General features: G+C 37.9%; 1 protein-coding gene across 1 annotated transcript in view; it reads right to left on the bottom strand.

Annotated features, from left to right (window-relative positions):
• The window catches only part of ARHGAP24 (Rho GTPase activating protein 24), a 518,413-nt gene extending 510,116 nt beyond the window's left edge, over window positions 1-8,297 (bottom strand). Inside the window, exon 1 of the mRNA XM_054485627.2 lies at window positions 7,800-8,297. The gene's annotated coding sequence lies outside the window, so the exon portion shown is untranslated. The remainder of the gene's footprint in view (window positions 1-7,799) is intronic.
• Between the last annotated feature and the right edge of the window lie 10,100 nt (window positions 8,298-18,397).

The following is an 18,397-nucleotide window of genomic DNA, read 5'->3' as shown; positions in this document are numbered from 1 at the left end:
AAGTGCTGGGATTATAGGCGTGAGCCACAGCGCCTGGCCTATTTTTACTAAATATAATGAACACTGAGTTTTTTTCCATCTATTCTATCTTATTCTATTCCTTTTCATTCAAAAAGAAATGTTGGTCATAAGCCAGTAATTTGATTTTATGACCACTGTTCGATTAAGACCTACAATTTGAAAAATACTGCTCAGGATTCCCCATTTGTCACTGAATTTAATAACAACTATTAACTTGTATTGATATTTATCAGGTGCCAGACACCCCTCCAGTCTTTTCATTCATGGCTCACTTCATAAATTAAGAACTCACATTAACACTATGAAGTAGGTGTCATTAAATGCCCATATATACGGAGAGGAAAACTGTAGTTAAAATCGGTGAATGCAACCTCCCCAAGGTTGCAGGGCTTAAGCATTTCAGAGCCAGGTTAGAATGTAGGTCTAATTCCAGAGCATAACAGTTAAAGGTTGCTCTCTTGGAGTGAGATACTTTAATTTGAACCTCAGATCTACCACGTAGTGGCTGTGTGATTTTTGGCAAAAGCTACTAAGCCTCTCCAGGTTTTGGTTTTCCCATCTATAGGAGAGAGATACGGCTCATGTAGGAACTGTGAGGATTAAATGAGATAACCTATGACAAGCACAGGGCCAAACTAGCACATAGTAAGGCTTCAATCATTGTTATCTATTCTTACATAGAAATGGCATTCTTAATTGCCACATCAAACATTGTCTCCTTTCCCTTTCCCTTGGCTTTTAGTTCCCAGTACTGTCTCTGGATTTGCCTTTTCTCCTGATTTCTTGGCTTCTGGCGCTTGTTATCCTGTGACCTTGCTTCTGCCCTTCCCCCTCCCTTGTCAGCTTGAACTGCTGTGCAGGGGTTCCCAGAGCTCCTCATGAGGCAGTTCCCATGGCTTCTACCTGTCTCCAGGCACAAAGATCCCAGCTCCTCCTTGGAACCCACCAACCTTACCTAACCTTATAGGTACTGAAAAGTTATTCCACGATGAAAGCATACGTTGTCACCAATAAATGAAGTCTCCAATCAATAAATTATTTAGAAATGTGAGAAAGCAGAGATCTGCTGTATAACCCATACATGACGTTATATAAAATCATCAACATTTCACTTGACTATTTCACAATGACAAACCATAATGGGATGTGAAAACCAAAATGACACCGAAGGTAGTATTTGTGTGGCTAATCCTGGATTTACACAGTTAGGTTGCAAGAAGATAACATGAGGCTCTTTTAACTCCACCGGATCATCTTTTCTTGCTGGAAGCTTCTCCATATAAGAAAATTTTAAACCAGATATTTCCAACAAAATGAAACAATCAAAGATGACCCTTCAAGGTAGCTGTAGAATTCTCCTCTCTAGGTATCTCCTCAAACAGGAGTGAGATGCACTCCAATAATTCCTCTAATAATTCCCCTTCTCTGAGAAAGACTGGCTTTGAAATCCCATTCCCTGTAGCTCATTTTACTTTGTGTGCCCAGTGAGTACTAACACTACTAACCCAACTTTTCTTCTTTCCTCAGTTGCTATCTCCCCAAAGAAATCATCATTTTTTGTTTTATTTCAGCTCTCCCAAGCTGGGCCTCTATTCTTAAACTGGGGACCACTTGCCTCCTCTTTGCCTCCACCTGTTGCTCACAGTGCTCCCAGGACGTATGTCCCCATGTCATGGAATGAAGTAATGGATACAGATTACTGGATCTCTGTGGACCACACCTTTCCTGTTCACTTCTCACCAGAAAATAGTCTGGTTAGGCTAATCACTATAGATTGATTCAGTTACTGGCCCATGGTAGATAAAGCCTCTTTTCTCACTAGCCAACCTTGGTAGTGGTAACCCATCCCACAGGTCCCAACTCATCAGCACTAGAATGCTGTCATCTAGAAGACCTGCAAGAGAGCTCCAAGGCCAGTTCATGAAAATCATATTGAGATCAGGGTCTATCCTATATGCCAAACCCATGAAATATACAATTTATTATTCTAAAATTCATAATTGAAAAGCACTGAGAGGAAAGGGACATAGTAAATATGGCAGGGTATTTGGACTTATGCAGATGTGGTTTTGACGTTCAAGTCTACATTACCTTGGGTAACTTTATTTACCTCTCTGAGCCTAAACATCCCCATACAATAGTAATAAAAATATCTGGATTAAATATAACATAGATTACATCTAGAATTACTAATTCAAATTACTACTAGAATCAGAAGTAATGTATGTAAAAATATCTCATGGAGTACTTGGTACGTAGAAGAAGTACTTAATTCTTTAGGATGATTATTATTATGAGAGTCTTAGATTCAAAGAGAGAGAAAAAACTCAAGACAAAATGAAAGTTATATTCTCCCTTTTTGGAGAATTTGAAAAATTATTTTCTGAAGGCTCAATTTGATGGTTTGAAAACAGCCCTAATTACAGCTCCATCAGCCTCAATTTTTTGATAGATTCAATTTGTAAAAAAAAAAAGAAAAAACAAAAGGTTTTCTCTTACATTTCTCAGCAACATCCCTAAGGGAATTCTTCTATACATCTGTGATACACATATTGAAAAGAACTCACGTTTGGCCTTAGTATCTACTTTCAAAGTTACTAAAACGTGATTTTTTTCTAGGTTTTTTAAAAAATGTAGTATTTGAAAGAAAGGTCATTTTATCTATCAGGGGGTATAAAAGCACTACAGAGAATGTTTCAAGGAACTATAAAAAGTGACCTAGAAAACAATTATTGGTTCCAAAAAACTAAAGCCATACCATACAAATTTATAAATATTTAACTAATTGTATCAAGAAAAAAAAAGTGATGCAACTATTCAATCTATTTTCATCATGGATTTAACTTAGCTTAATTAGCTTGGTACACTTATGGGTATCATAAGGGTATTAAAAGTGACAATAAGATGATGTGAACCATATCATACAAAAACCTTGACTAGCGTACAACTGAGCATCAAATTTAGTTCAGAGCTTTTTGGGTGACAAGTCAAACTGAGAAGCATGGTGAATTTTTAGCCTGTCTTTTTTCTAACCAAAAAAACCCACTAGTTAATCAGAAAAGATATACTTTTAAAAATTCCTAGCAGTCAAGGCAAAAAGGAATTTATCATGGAAATCCTTATATAAAGAATTTGAAACGCATAACATAAGGTGCCAAGATATTTCTTTCCATTTCAGCTCATCTCTTTTATATTGACTCTCAGTAGTTAAAAAGGGGGGGTATCATATTAAAGCACAGCGTAATAAAGACATTTTGACATTTTAACAAAAGAGTATTGTAATGTGATTATAGTAAGTACATTTCTGGTTATGTAATTTGATATAGAGAGTTTAGAAAACTTAGAGCAATTAGCGATTGGACTATTACTCTTAAATATCAGTGATGGTAGTTCCAGGCTTTTCAGAGATGCTGAATAAGGAGAAACTTGAGCTTTCAATCTCTGGCTATACCCTGAACCACACGTATGAATTCTTGATCAAAATATGTATTATCCACGTGCTAACTGGCAGGTATGCACGTGACAAAGGTAACACTGCTCTGAAAATAAAATAAGCCCATATGTATTTTAGTCTAAACAGTGTGTAAGCCCCTTTCTACATATTAGCAAAAATAACTGCAGACAAAGACAATTTTTTTCAGGAAGAAACTTTGGATTTGCCTCAGTGCTCAAATGAGATGAAAGGAAAATCAATACAATAAAGAAACTGTAACACGAAAGAAGGTGTCCCTCTAAATTTCCTCTTCTCCATCCAGCTCCACATTCTCCTTTAATTAAACTAATTTCCCTCAAGCACTAGCACTCCAGATAATTATTAAATAGCCAAAATTAGTGTTTCTATTTTGTTTGATTAATTAAGACTATTGCCCATTCAATAAGCAGGATCTCCAAATTTAACTTCATTATTAGTCTTCACAGCCAAATCCAGGACCTCCCACTGGGATTTCATAGATTACAGATTTTATAGTACAATATAAAAAACAATTGTGGAATAATTGTTATTCCACAATATAATTATATCTATTATAATTGTTTCTGTTTTCTTTAAACTCAAGTGTATTTTGTGATTTCCAAAAGAAAAAGATGATTTCACAGTAGTTTTTGTTTGTTTTGCTTTTGCTTTAGATATGCAAAAGTACAATATTTCCTCTATTATAGAGATTAAATAGGCATGTGTGGGCTGGTCTGGAAAGTGAATTATGTTTTGTAGCATTGTTATACTTGGAAAATGAACTCTGAGACCAAATAGACATTTTTCAAATGGACTTCTGGGATATAACTATCTTCATAAGTTGGAGTGGACCAGTATTTCATTTATTTATGACTTTACTTGCTCACTTATTGGAGAAACATTAACAGATGTCTACTATGTTTCAAACACTGGGCTGGGGGCTTGAATTCAGGGGGCTCCCTCACCACCAATCTACCCAATGAGGAACTCACAGTATTTGTGAGAGAGGACAGGGGAAATACATAAAAATTATTGCAACAATTATTCAAAGTATGTTCAAAATGCTATAGAAGCAGACAAGATGAAATGATTAATTCTTCATGGAATTGGGTAAGTTTTCCCGAAGGAAGTTCCACTGGAAGTGAGCCACCAAGAATCAAGAGAGACTTTCAGGCAGAGGGCATTCCAGGAGAATGAATCCATGAACCAGAGATCAGAAGTCTCAACAGTGAGGAGCCCTTGTACACGAAGGGGGAGCTAAAAAGAAAGGGCTTGGAAGAGCTTTTAGAAACTATACTAAAGAGTTTAAATATTGTAAGTCATTGGAATCCAACAAAGGTTTTCGAAAAAGAGACTTACACAGTTAGATATGACTTTGTAAAGATTAATTGTAGCAATGCCACAGTGGAGTGTAGATGCTGCTTTTCTGCACACATGGACACAATAACCACTGAAAACTGAATATTCTTTGATTCTTCATCACAATAATCCCTCCACTTCCAAATGTGCTTGTACTTAGCTGCTGAAGCCGTCAGAACCTTATAAAGTTTGAGTTTGTATAGCAAAGACAGATGGGTTACCATTGAGAGACTCGATGTGAGACTCCCACTCTTCACATGAAGAACATTAACTTCACGGCTAAGCTGACCATTTAACAACTGTATTTTTAAATATCTTTCTGTATCTGGGAGAGATCTTAGTCCTTTAGCCATGGCTTTAAGAGCAAACAGGCATCGTTCCATTTTAAATGTCTTCTGCTTTTTCCTCTATAAAATGTGATCAGTGAAGAATGGATGTCTCAGGCTCTTGTTATCACCAACCTCCTCCACACCCACATGTAACCAACTGGGTGGCTGTCCCTTGTTACTGGGCTCCAGACTGAGACTCTACCTACCTTCCCCATCTTGTTTTTCCAAAGCACCCACTTGTACCAGAAACTGAAACATGGCAGAAGGAAGGAATCAGCATGACATAGCTCAATTCATGGGAAAAGAACCCTTCACTGCTGGCCAGAAAATTCACAGGAAAATAACTACAAGCAACTAAGACGGTGCTACAGCACCACACTCACTAAGAACAGGAAACAAATGCATGGCCTGGACTGTACAGTAGCACCGCCTGCTTTCAGCCCTGAGAAACCAACCCAGACTTTAATCGAGCCAGAAAGAAAACACTCATCAATGGGCCAGTAGGTCACAGTGAAAATATTAAGGGAACTGTTGGTAAACACCAACAGGGCTTTGGCTAAGACAGCAAAGTAATCATACTGAGACTACTCATCACCACCTGTTGCACATTCCTCACCCGTCCTGCCCCTCCCTACCCTTCACCCTGCAGAGTCCAAGATCACACAGCAAATAAAACCATGATCCGTGAAGGCTCTCAGAGCTTTGGCCATTACTATCCCCAGCAAAAGCTGAAAGGATTTCCCTGGGGATTTCACCCAAAAACACTTTTACACTTAAATCTATGTTCTAGTCTGGAAGAGTGCATTGCCATTTGTTCTGCACTGGATTTTTTTCTAGATAACTTAATTCTTTCCCACTTATTATCAGGCTTATATTTTCAGAATAGTTCAGATTCAGGGTATATAAGGCACAGAAGAATATTACAGAGAAACCACCTCATCTCAAATCCAAACCCCTGAGATGAAGTACTAAAACCAAGTAATATAGTTGAAAGCCAAGGACAGTCTGAGTTCCAACAGCCCCTCCACATGCAGAAAGAATTACAGATTATTTTTCCTAGTACCATACCTCTTTTATATTCCTTCCACATACCTCAAACTAAATTCCAGATCTGAAAAACTCAGTTTATCTCTTATCCCCACTTAAAGGTCTTCCACCAAGAATATACTGCCTGTGAATGGTAGGATGTTATTTATTTCAGAGTTTTGTCAATATTTCCATCCTCCAAGATGTCAAAGGTGAAGTCTCTAACCACTCAGTAATGGCTCTAGAGAGAACAGATTTCTGGACTTGCTACCTGAAGGCCAGGCAGTCAGGGAAGATAAAAGGGTAAGTTTTATTACTGAGCTCTCTTACAAGTTGAAATATGCCCAGAGAAGAGGAAGTATTAAGAAATTTAAAAGGGGGAGTGAGATCTTCACAAGTCTGATGTGACTTTATGGCTGTTTTCTGGCTTTTTCTAATATATACATTCTGTGTGTTTTGTTTTACAATGCCCAGTTCAATAGCATCATCCATTTTTGCCCTGAAGGATTGGTTTTGAGTTCTAATTGGAACTGGGGACAGATTGTTTGTATTTAATCTGTCTGTACATCTTCTACTTAGTAACTGAGTAAAGCTCTTAAACTCTACTGCAAATATCCCTGGATTCCAATGAATTTGTCTTACTTAGTAGACATAGCAACACATATTGTTTTATTTATGTATAAGCAAAGCGTTAACAACTTTTATATTCCAAATACCACGATTTATTTATTTCCTTTTTAGAAAAAGATGAAACAATGATGCCGTGGAAGGTTAAAAAAAGAGTAACATAAAATGTGCTGGAAACAGAAATTACTTGGAGAAATTACTTGTTTAATTCAAATGAATTAAACGAGATATAGTCTACAAAGAAGTCTGGGCTCCCTATTACTGGTTGATGTTGAAAACCTATCTAAGGAATTCAGAGTAACATTATCTCCCTTCTAGTTGGGTACTTATAAAATAAATGCAATCTTAAGTATTTTCTAAAAATGAGAACATATTACATGTTTATCATTAAATGTTACTTTTAAAAACATTTGGACAAAATCTTTTGAGTGGCTTCAAATTCACCAAAGATTCCCTAAAGCTTTGCGTTTACAAATATATGTATATATTTTATGATATATATTTCTAATATGTAATATATTTATAAATATTTTTAAAACATATTTTATACATATCAAATATATATTTTTGCAAATATATATGCTTATTATTAAAACCTATCTTTGTGCGCCTGTTATATAGGGAACTCCTATAAGATACTAGAGGAAACAAACAGGGGGAAGGGGAGGATGGATACCAAGAAAGGAAATTGAATTGTACAAAGGGTTTTTATTAATTCCATCTATTTTTAAAGCCAGAAAGACATACTACCAGCTTGCTGTCCCCCGGCACAAATATGCGCTCGCGCGCACACACACACACACACACACACACACACACACACACACACACACACACACACACACACACACACACACACACACTACATCAGCACAGGATTCCTGCGATCCCTCCCCGCCCCCAGCAGCCCCCTCCCCTGGCGCGGGCAGCCGCGTCCGTCCCTGCCGCGGTGGCTCCGCGCACTCCCTCGCGACCGCATCACCTACCCTGCTGGGAGCTCAAGACAGACGCGGGACGGGGCTCCTGCTCCGAAGGAAAAGACTCCCAGGACCAGCAGTAAGAAAACGCAAAGAAAAAAAGGTGGTAGTGAGGCTCCTTTACTTTCCACAACAAGGGGAAGTGTTGAACCTTATGCACTGGGCTGCGCCGCAGCGCGGGTTTCGAAGGAAATAGGCGGCCGAGAGAGCTGCGCCTGTGGTGGGAAGTTGGGGGGATTCCCCCAGCCACCCAGCCACCCGCGCCAGGCTGCTCTCTGGTCCCCGTCGCAGCCTTGACAGCTCCCCTGGTCTCCGAGCCCCTCCAGAGCCCTGCTGGTTTCCACCCGGAGCTGGGCTGTGTTGCCACATGCACTTGAGAAATCCTAGCAGTTGCGCAAAGAGTCCCAGAAGTTAGAAAGGGTGATTGTGTGTGAATGTGTAAATATACAGTACAAGAGGCTGGAACAACTGAGTGGGGCCAACCTTCAGACACAGCCCGAGGTTTCAGATTTCATTTGGCAACTGGTAGCTTCACAGGACTCGAGCCGCGCACTACAGGGGAGGCCGGCAGGAGCCCCGCCCTCCCAACGCCTGGGTTATCTGAGAGCCAGAGCTACACCGCCGGGCGCCACCGACAGAATGCGCCCTGCCTGGTTCCTCCGCATCTGGCGTCGCTCGTTCCTTTCAAGTGCATCATAGATACTTGTTGGTCACAGATCTGGGGCTGTGGGCGCGAGAAGGTTGGTGAATACATGTCTCCTGCCCTCAAGGAGTTCTGCATTTCATTGGCCAAACCCCATACACCAGTTTTACTTGCTTCTACCAACTCTGTCTCGCTAAAATTTTATTTCTCCAATCAGAATTACCTGGGCCATTAAACCAATATTCCTGGAAATGCACATTTAGATGGATGCTCTCTAACTAGAGCCTTAGAGAAATTCAAAGTATAATTACTTTCTTACCGTGGTGTAAGAACTCTCGGAATTACACAATATGGGACAAAAGGACAAAGTAGTAAACATTGTTTTGATGCAGGCCGTCTCTTCCCACCATCACCACAATGTCTGTTTCAAATTGTGATCTTACAGTTCTGGTTACCTGGCATGCTGAGTCAAATTATTTCAAAAAGCTTTGTAAAGATCTCTGTTTTAGAAGGCCACTTACAGTGGATCAGTCATGTAATCCTAGCACTTTGGAAGGCCGAGGCAGGAGGATCGCTTGAGCCCAGGGGTTTCAGACCAAAATTGGCAATATAATGAGACTCCTGTCTCTACAAAAAAAAATTTTAAAAAAAAGTTGGGCGTGGCGGCGCATGTCTGTAGTCCCAGCTACTCAGGAGGCTGAAGCGGGAAAATCCCTAGAGCCCAGGAGGTCAAGGCTGCAGTGAGCTGTAATTGTGCCAGCGCACTCCAGCCTAGGTGACGGAGTGAGACCCCCCCCATCTCGAACAATTACTACTGCTACTACTAATAAAAAAAACTCTCTTTTAGAAATCATCACCAGATATCCTTAAGACACAGAATGGGGGTGTCCTCACTAGGGATCTCCAGTGAGAGAGGGATATAGAAGAAGAGCACATGTTCAGTTTTAGAAACACCAAAAATAAAAGGCTGAGTGGACACTGATATGTTTTTCCTTTTTATCCTCTTTCTCTAAGTTCTTGGAGAAACGAATCTACCCCACCCCATGCTGAGGTCCTACTATAAACTTGATTTTCTGGCGGGAGAATTCTCAGCCCTTTAATGAATCAAATTAATTTGTGTGGGGAAAAAATTGCGTTTCATATTTCATTTTAAAAACATGTATGGAATTCCTAAGCTAGAAGTAATGTAGCTTATTTTCTAATTGGTGGGAATAAATTACCTTCATCAACCCACATGGCCTTATATGTTCTAGCAACACCCTGGCAGGTGAATGCTGATGGGCAGTTTCAGATGAAAGCTGGAAAATAACATTAACCCAAATGAAATTTGCACACATTTGATAGACTCAAAAGCCTCAGGAAGACAAGTACCAATAATTATGATTCAAGATGGGGACATTTAAATTAAAAAAAAGGGAAACTGTCATGTCAGTAACTTATTTCAGGATCTAACAAATATTACCTCAGCAGTTTAGTCTCAAAGTGATACAAAACTGAACTCAGGGTGGTTACTGGGTAGTCCCTAGTCCAAAAGATTAAGACACACCTCTAATACACACACAGGCTGTGTTCAAGCCCTTTTCCTTCCCATCTTCTGGTTCTGTCTCCACCCTTTCCAACTGATAGCACTTCATTGGTGTGTGTGATATATGTGATTATCTTAAGCTGGAAAGTACAACAGAAGGAGAGGATGGTTGTCACTTGGGGATTAGACAGTTGAGAGGATAGGAAAGGAGTTATATCCACCAATACAAGCCCCTTCTTCCCTTCCTACTTAGAAAGAGGTGGACCATTGCATTCCTTTTCTAGAAGCCCCTCAGCAAGGAGTCTGTTACAAGAGAATATAACCTGAACTAGTAACTGCATTGTTCTCTGGCCTCTGACTATACTACTACTCTCTTATTGTAGATTAGTTGGGACCAGGAGACATCCCTTATACGTATTGTAGCATCTTTAAAGGAGAGAGTAAACTCTTGAACAAGACCCTTGAAACCTGATTCTAATCAGAGAATGCTGATGTGACTGATACAGACTCCAGGGAGGTGGTGCCCGACATTCAGCTCACTGGATCTCTGCTCAGAACTTGCCCAGAGGGTTACTTAAAGCTGAGTTTTATCAGTTAACCTCAATTCTGAGTTAAAGGTGTGCTTCAAACAAACTCTACAAAACCCAGAAATGATTCAAGGGTAAGGGCTAACTTTCCAGGATCTTCAGGTCCTAGACACCTTTAGGAAAAAAGTCTATGAAAGGTCAGTATAATGGCAGGCAGAGTTTGAAGGACTTCAGTGTTTACAGGGAGGATGTATAATACTCTAGGACCAGGGGGATTCCAGAGATCTAGAAATGAAAGCAGAGGAGGAGAGACGGAAGATGATGGCTACACTACATTTGGACAAGTTGTTTGAGTGTTGGTATTGCCAGAGTCAAGCAAAGAAACCGCCTCCATAGAAAAAGCCCCCTGAACACTGATTCTATCAGGCCATTCTTTCAATGGAATTTAGTTAGGGAAACCTCAGCCAGTGTTTCTATAATTACTTTGTCTAATATTTAAAGTATATGGGTCAAATGTTACTATTAAATGAGTATGGATTAAAATGTATTTTAATGTACTTCACTAATTTAAAAACTGCAAAGTTTTTCACCAGATTCCATGTCAGATTCTTTGAAAACCTTAGCATAGAGTAATTCATTGTCATATTACCCAATTGTCCATTAATATCAGATACTGGAGCTTTTTAATTATGTTTTCTTTTAAGAAAACATAAATTCCTAAGAGGGCAAAAAACACAGTAACAAAACTGAATAGTCAAGAATTGCCAAAATCCTAACATTTTCAACAAGCTCTCACCAACAATGCAGAATTTGTGTGGGTACTGGGATTTGCCAAGATCTGATTTCAGGATTCAGATAGAAGGCTATGCCTTTTAAAGCATGTGTGTTTCTAAACATCTGTTCTTGTTTTTTCTTTTTATTTCCTGGTAGAAGTTTCTTTTCTACAAAGTCCAGCTTTGTCTGAGCTAAGTAAGGTGGAAAGAGATTAAAGGAGCTTCGTGCCCACCCTCTCCAACACTTTGGATCACATGATTCAGGGAAAGATGTATTACTATTGTTAAAATGGTGGGGAGGGATCAATCCAGCTAAATACCTGTAAATAAGGTAATAAAGGAGAGAAAGAGCATGATAGAAAAATATGCTGTGGCCATGGGTCATCCATGGCCTCTATAATTCCAACACATGCCTTCTAACAGTCAACAGCTTTATAAATGAAACACATTATGTGCCCATTCAGATCCTGAGAGGAGCCTGGTATCAACCGTCACCACACTTTCTTTGAATTGACATATTTTGGGGTCACACTCTCTCATCTACCAGACCCCCAAAGTAGATGGTTCCAAAAATATCAATGATTAAATTTACTAAGTACTGTCTATTGGTTTTTGTCTAATTACAAAATTAATTAGTTCAACTTATGAAACTTGGAAACTACAGAGAAGCTTAAAAGAAGAAATTTAAAACTGCCCATGATCTCCCCACTTAGAGATAAGTAATAACGTTTTGAATATGTGCAATAAGTCCAATTGTTTTTTTACCTCTGTGTATGTGCCTATTTTGTATAATGATTTGGATCATGTTACTAACCAAAGCAAGATACTTTTGGCCTGGGCCCAAATTCAAACCTCAGTTTCCAATCAAGAAGTTCCTTTTTGAGACAGTGTCTCACTCTGTCCACGGGCTGGAGTGCAAAGGCCCCATCTCAGTTCAATGCAGCCTCGACCTCCCAGGCTCAAGGGATCCTCCCACCTCAGCTTCCTGAGTAGGTGGGACCACAGGCATGCACCACAAAGCCTACCTAATTTTTAATTTATTTTGTAGAGATGGAGTCTCTACAAGTTACCCAGGCTGGTCTCAAACTTCTGGGCTCAAGCATCCTCCTGTCTCAGTCTCCCAAAGTGCTGGGCTTACAGGCATGAGTCACTGCTCCCAGTCTCAGCATGCTTCTTTTTATGCTGTTTAAACCTAAATTCAGGAATTTGCTGGATTCTGTTAAAGAATTAATCTCGGCCGGGTGTGGTGGCTCATGCCTGTAATCCCAGCACTTTAGGAGGTGAACACGGGTGGATCACGAGGTCAGGAGATTGAGACCGTCCTGGCAAACACGGTGAAACCCCCTGTCCACTAAAAATACAAAAAATTAGCCAGGCGTGGTGGCAGGCGCCTGTAGTCCCAGCTACTTGGGAGGCTGAGGCAACAGAATGGCATGAACCTGGGAGGCAGAGAGATCGCACCACTGCACTCCAGTCTAGGCGACAGAGCGAGACTCCATCTCAAAAAAAAAAAAAAAAAAATTTAATCTCTCCCTTTCATGATATGCAGATTTTTCTCCAATCAGCTCCCAGAGAAACTTTCTGCTTTATACCTGCTGTGGTCATTTCTAAATCCCTTACTAGTCTAGAATTTCCTTGTGCTTTGCTGACTCACAATTTCTCTAAGTCAACCTTTAATATGCAGTCATTCACATTTTAGCTCACCACATTCTCTATCCTTTCTCTACTCCCTTATGAGTACAGGCATATGTGTGTGCATGCACACACACACACCATGAACATTCATATCACACATGCGTACTCATGAAGTGAAATATTTCTCCAGACATGCAACTGTTCACTTGTGGACTCAACTCTTAGTGTAACACTGAATGACATTTAAAATATTTAGAAATCTAATTGCACCCGAGCAACAACAAAATGGGCTTACTCTGACTACACATGCCATTTTGTAGATTTCAAGCATATTCACATTTTGGAATCTTCTCTTTTAAGGTTTTTAGAAAATTAAATACTGCCATTGAAATAACACCATTCTTCTCCCAAGAATCATTATATAGTGTTCCTAAGTTACATGTGTGACTTTTAAAATAGTTTCCTATTCCCTTATACTCAGGATAATAGAAAGCAAGTTATCAATAACTTCTTCACATTCATAATTCATGTTTCTAATTGCATTGTCATGTATATTCCAAACCTTATCATCTGACTAGGAAATCCTCATTTCGTCCTATTTTCATCATATCCCAAGCTCTTTAAATAATGGATTTTTTTGGCATCAATTCCATTCTTTCCCTCTCTGCGTTGCCTGCTTTATCCCATCTCAGATAATTTAAAATTAAAGAGAAGAACATTTACCTCATTGTACATTCTTACCCCACTGATAAAAGAATACACAGTCAAGATACAAATCCAAGCTGTTAAAACTGTTAAAGAACTCAGATACTAGGCATAACTGATCCCATCGTTGATCAAACGTTAGATTTGATCAACATTTGGATTGCTAACTAGAAAATTGGAGCTGAGGTCATTGTTTTAAGTCATCTAAAACCAACTAGATTGTCAAGAAGATTAAAATGTTTTATTGTTATAGAGTGCAGACAGGACCATCAACTTACTAAATTATCTTCCGTAAAAACTAGATAAGACAGTGTAAATGAATCAATATAACTCATCCAAACATATTAATAATGATAATAAAATAAGAATATTCCTTATAGTTATTAATGTGCCTTTCCCATATGTGGTCTTTATTGCAGCAGCTATGAAAAATTTATCCTTATTTTCACTTTGCAGAAGAGAGAACAAAGAGAAACATTGTATATATCTTATTCACAATCATATAAGCTAATAAATGCTGGAGAAAAGATTTGAATTTAGGCTATTCAAGTACAAAGTCTGGATTCTTTTCACTGATGTATCAGCAACAGCATCTCCCTATGCAAATAGGGACAGCACAACTTCCCTTTCATATATCACTTATATTGGCCAAGTGTTTGAAAATAATTGTTATTACATTATTTTGTGAGGAGGAAGATTGTTGTTCTCTTACAGACCAATTTTAAATCCCACTTAAAGTATTAATTTTAATGTCCTACACTATCAGATCCTTTATTCAAGTTACTAACCAATAGCAAAATTCACTGTTCTTCTTGTTATTCCAACCACTAGCAAAATTAACTGTTCTTCTTGTTATTCCAACCAGTAGCAAAATTAACTGTTTTTTTCTTCATGCTCACCATCTGTGAGAGGTGCTAATGGACAGTGAATTGGCCAAAAAGCCAAGGGGAGTATCAGCAAGTGGAATAGTAAGTGGTTCAGATAATTCAAGAACTTGAAAATTAGTCCCTCAATACTGAGTGTTGTATTCAAAAATCTTAAAACTAAGATCTTGAAGGGAAACTAAAATAAAAATTTTGAAATTATAAGCTTGGTTTTTTAAGATATAGTAAAGATAGGCTGAGGCTGATTATGTAAGAAGTAGTGTTGGGGATAACTAGTTCCTTAATACTTGAAAAATGACCAAACATAAACTTCCTGGAAAATCAATAAAAATAATGGAATTTTTGAAAGATTTTCAAAATAAACTAGGAGGATATTCCAAGAAGATAAATATTAAAGGGAAGTTCAAGATGTGGGCTATTATGCAGATAAAATAGGACTACAAAATTATTGTCCTCTCCTTTTCTTTTCTTTTCTCGAGTTTGTGATTGAAAATGAGAGCAAGCAAGCTTTGTGAAGGCTTACTTTGCATGAATGGCGAGCTTAGGCTGGATTGTAAGATGAGACTCAACTGGGGCTCAGGCTGGGGAGGGCAAATGGTAGCATTTCTAAATGCTGAGCAATTTCTCTTGATGTCTTCAATGGAAGACTTTCTTCAACCTTATGTACTTTACTCAAGAATAGACAGGTGAGTAAAAGAGGCTTCTAAATGGTGATCATGAGGAATAGTCCCAAGAGTTGGAAATGGAGGCACTTGAACTTCAGCCTAAGACACTGATGCATTTTAAAGAAAAATAGTCCTTTTGGATAGGACATTAGATGATTCCATTCAAATGTTCTCTGACTCAAACTGGGGGAAAATTATTCCAAATTCAAGAAAGGGAACTGTGGCTGGGTGTAGTGTTGCTGTAGTCCCCACTACTTAGGAGGCTGAGGTGGGAGGATCACTGGAACGCAAGAGTTTGAGGCCGCAGTGAGCTATGACTGTACCACTGCACTCCAGCCTGGGTGACAGAGTGAGACCCTGTTTCTTAAAAAAAAGAAAAGAAAGAAAAGGGATTGAAAAATCAAAGGACAGAGAATGAGACCACCTTTTGGGTAACCTAATAATTTTAATAGCGATATAGAGAAAGCTTCTCTGAACTGGGTTGGGGCATGGCAGTGCTCAGCATCTGTAGAAGCAATCAGCAGCAAGATCAATCCCAGCTGTTCCTTCAGGTTCAATCCTGCTGCAGGTGAGGGCTGTGAGGTAAGGGAGCAGATAGCAGCACTGAGCTCTGTGATGACTTCCAGGGAGAAGACATAAGCTACTCAGTACTCTGTGAAAGAAAGCTTAATTGGATGGGGATTTCCATCATTCCCGCTAGTTGGAGACTCGGAGCTTAAAGTCTAAAGCCTAGACTTTAACCATTTCATACACATTCATTATTAAGGTAAAGTTCTCCCATATTCCTGTCTAAGATTTTTTAAACTGCTGTCAGTACTCAAGTACTATCACAAAGAATTAGAAGCACAGAGGGGAAGTAGTTAAGCCCAATAATGGTAATTTCATAAAGCAGAGGCATACTGGGAGAAATGAGCAAATTCAAGAAAGTAGCTGGTTGTCATGTACAGAGATGCCTCACTTACACAGGCACAAAAGTGTGTAATACCTCCTAAATGTGAGGCCCTGTGCTAGATGCAAAGTCAATTCAGATTTGTCTGTGTTTTCAAGAAATTTACATTCAATCATTAAGAATGGGTGAACAAAAAAGATTTAAAGTGAATTTTCCATTTTTCTCTAAGGTGATGCAGAAACGATGTTGCAATATGAACATTTATTCTTGGCTAATATCTAGCCTCTGAAAGTTACTAGTATCATTTTCGCAGCAAACAAAAGACTTACTTTTTATACGGTAATGTTATATCATTATTTAAGACAGACTCCAGCTAAGACTTTAAACAGTATGTGAAGATATTTTGACATATTTTACATTTTTGCTCATTTGTTGTTTCAATTATCAACACATTGCTATAAAAACCAGAAGACAATGGCATATTTAATATGAAAATTTCCCATGTAGGTTTTTCTTGGCATCCATTGCACAGAATCTCTGGTTTTGAACTGTGCAATTAAAAAAAAAAACACTCTTTATAAGTAAAGATGGAAATCTAATGATAGTATCAAATCTTCCGAAAATCAGTTTACAAACATTAAAATAATTTCTGGATTGAGCATTCCACTAAGAAAGCCTAACACAACAACAAAAAAAAAACTTTTATTTTAACATTGAGCTGTAGTTGCTTATATTGCCACACTTATTTCAGCCAAAAGATGACAAGATATATAGAAATATAATTTGGAGGCTTAAAAGTGATTCAGAAGTTGTTTATTTTTTCTACTTCTCCTTTGCTTTTGGGGGAGATTGTTGTAAACACTTCAATTTCATTGGGTCTTAATAAAATTAATTGTATAAATCAAATATTTAAGATTAAGCTCCTTATAATGTATAAATTGATTTATTAACTCCTCATAAAGAGTGCCCCATTGGATTTTTAAAAAATATTTAGAATCAAATGGTTACTTAAGTAATAAATTTTGCACATGAAGAATCTATTAATTTAAAATTTTTGAGAATAAGGATTTATGTTAATTTTTACATGTAAAGAAAAATACCATGATAGTAAAGTTGTTCTTTATAGTGAAAAATGCCAACTGTAGAACTAACATGCTTATCTGAATTTAACTTTGTCTATGTTGTTTCTTTTAAAAGGTTATCATATTCACAGGTTATTTAAAATAATCTCTAAACATAAAGTCCAAGAGGCCAAAAATTAAATATTGTTAATATGAGTATATTGTTAATTAAACTGTGTTATACTCATGTTGATTTTATAAGAACTGGTTACATTTCCTAGGAACTATCATTATGTATAATCTACACAGATAAACCCATTAATAGTAAAAGTTTGCATTTGCAGTTCATCGAGGTAGATTAGTGGCCTATGGTTGCATTTTTTATTTAATAGCTACAGGAATTCCCCACTGAAAATTGCCTTTTGCAAGGTGAGCACACTGTTCTCAAATGTAAACTAATAGTCTATGAACACCTAGCTTTGTAACGACCTAGGAAGCTATGACAGATTTATGTAATAACTTCTTCTTATACTGCTAATGAGCTTTAGCAAGTCAACTTATGAGTGTTTATCAGAACTTTGTGTAGGTTTTGAGCAGTCATGAGACTTTAACATAAAAAATGAATTATTTATTTAAAAGGCTACAATTAAAAGATCAATATGCGATCCACATTGAATGAGGTTTACTAATATCATTGGTCATTTCCGAGCTCGATAAAGATTTGTTTACTGTATGAAATGCCTTTTAATTACTCATTACATAAAACCTCGATACTCAGAATTCAGGGGAGGAAAATTAAAATCAAGCTTGATTCTTTAATTTTATTGCACTTCAATTACAAATACAAATATAAAATAAAAGTTTGCATTAAGTTATAAGAAAACATTCTCACGGAAGCAGCAGGTAGATGTCAGATGTGTTGACATCTACACCGTAATAATCCACTCTCCTGTCTCTCAACTACTTGCCCAAGTAGACATTCCCAAGGAGACATCCCTTGTGAAAAGCGACCTATGCTTTTCCCCTCCAAATTCCCTATACCAATGGCCTTATCCTGGGGTGACAGGGAAAGGGAAGAACAACACAGAAGCTTTGTCTTTGTCTGAGAACCAAAACATTGTAGGTCTGAAGAAAAACTCACTAAAATTGCCCTTTGTATGTATGTAGAAGTTGTAAGTAATAAAATGTAAATTAATACTGAATTCACACTTTTTGTGTCATGTATCTTTTATTCATCAATAGGATACTAAAAATACAACTACTTGTATGTGAAAGGACTTTTAAATATTTTGACATTAAA

The sequence above is a fragment of the Pongo pygmaeus genome, chromosome 3 (assembly GCF_028885625.2).
Source record: "Pongo pygmaeus isolate AG05252 chromosome 3, NHGRI_mPonPyg2-v2.0_pri, whole genome shotgun sequence".
Classification (NCBI taxonomy): Eukaryota; Metazoa; Chordata; class Mammalia; order Primates; family Hominidae; genus Pongo; species Pongo pygmaeus.
The sequence above is the reverse complement of the archived record's forward strand: the minus strand, read 5'-3'. Positions and strand labels throughout refer to the sequence as shown.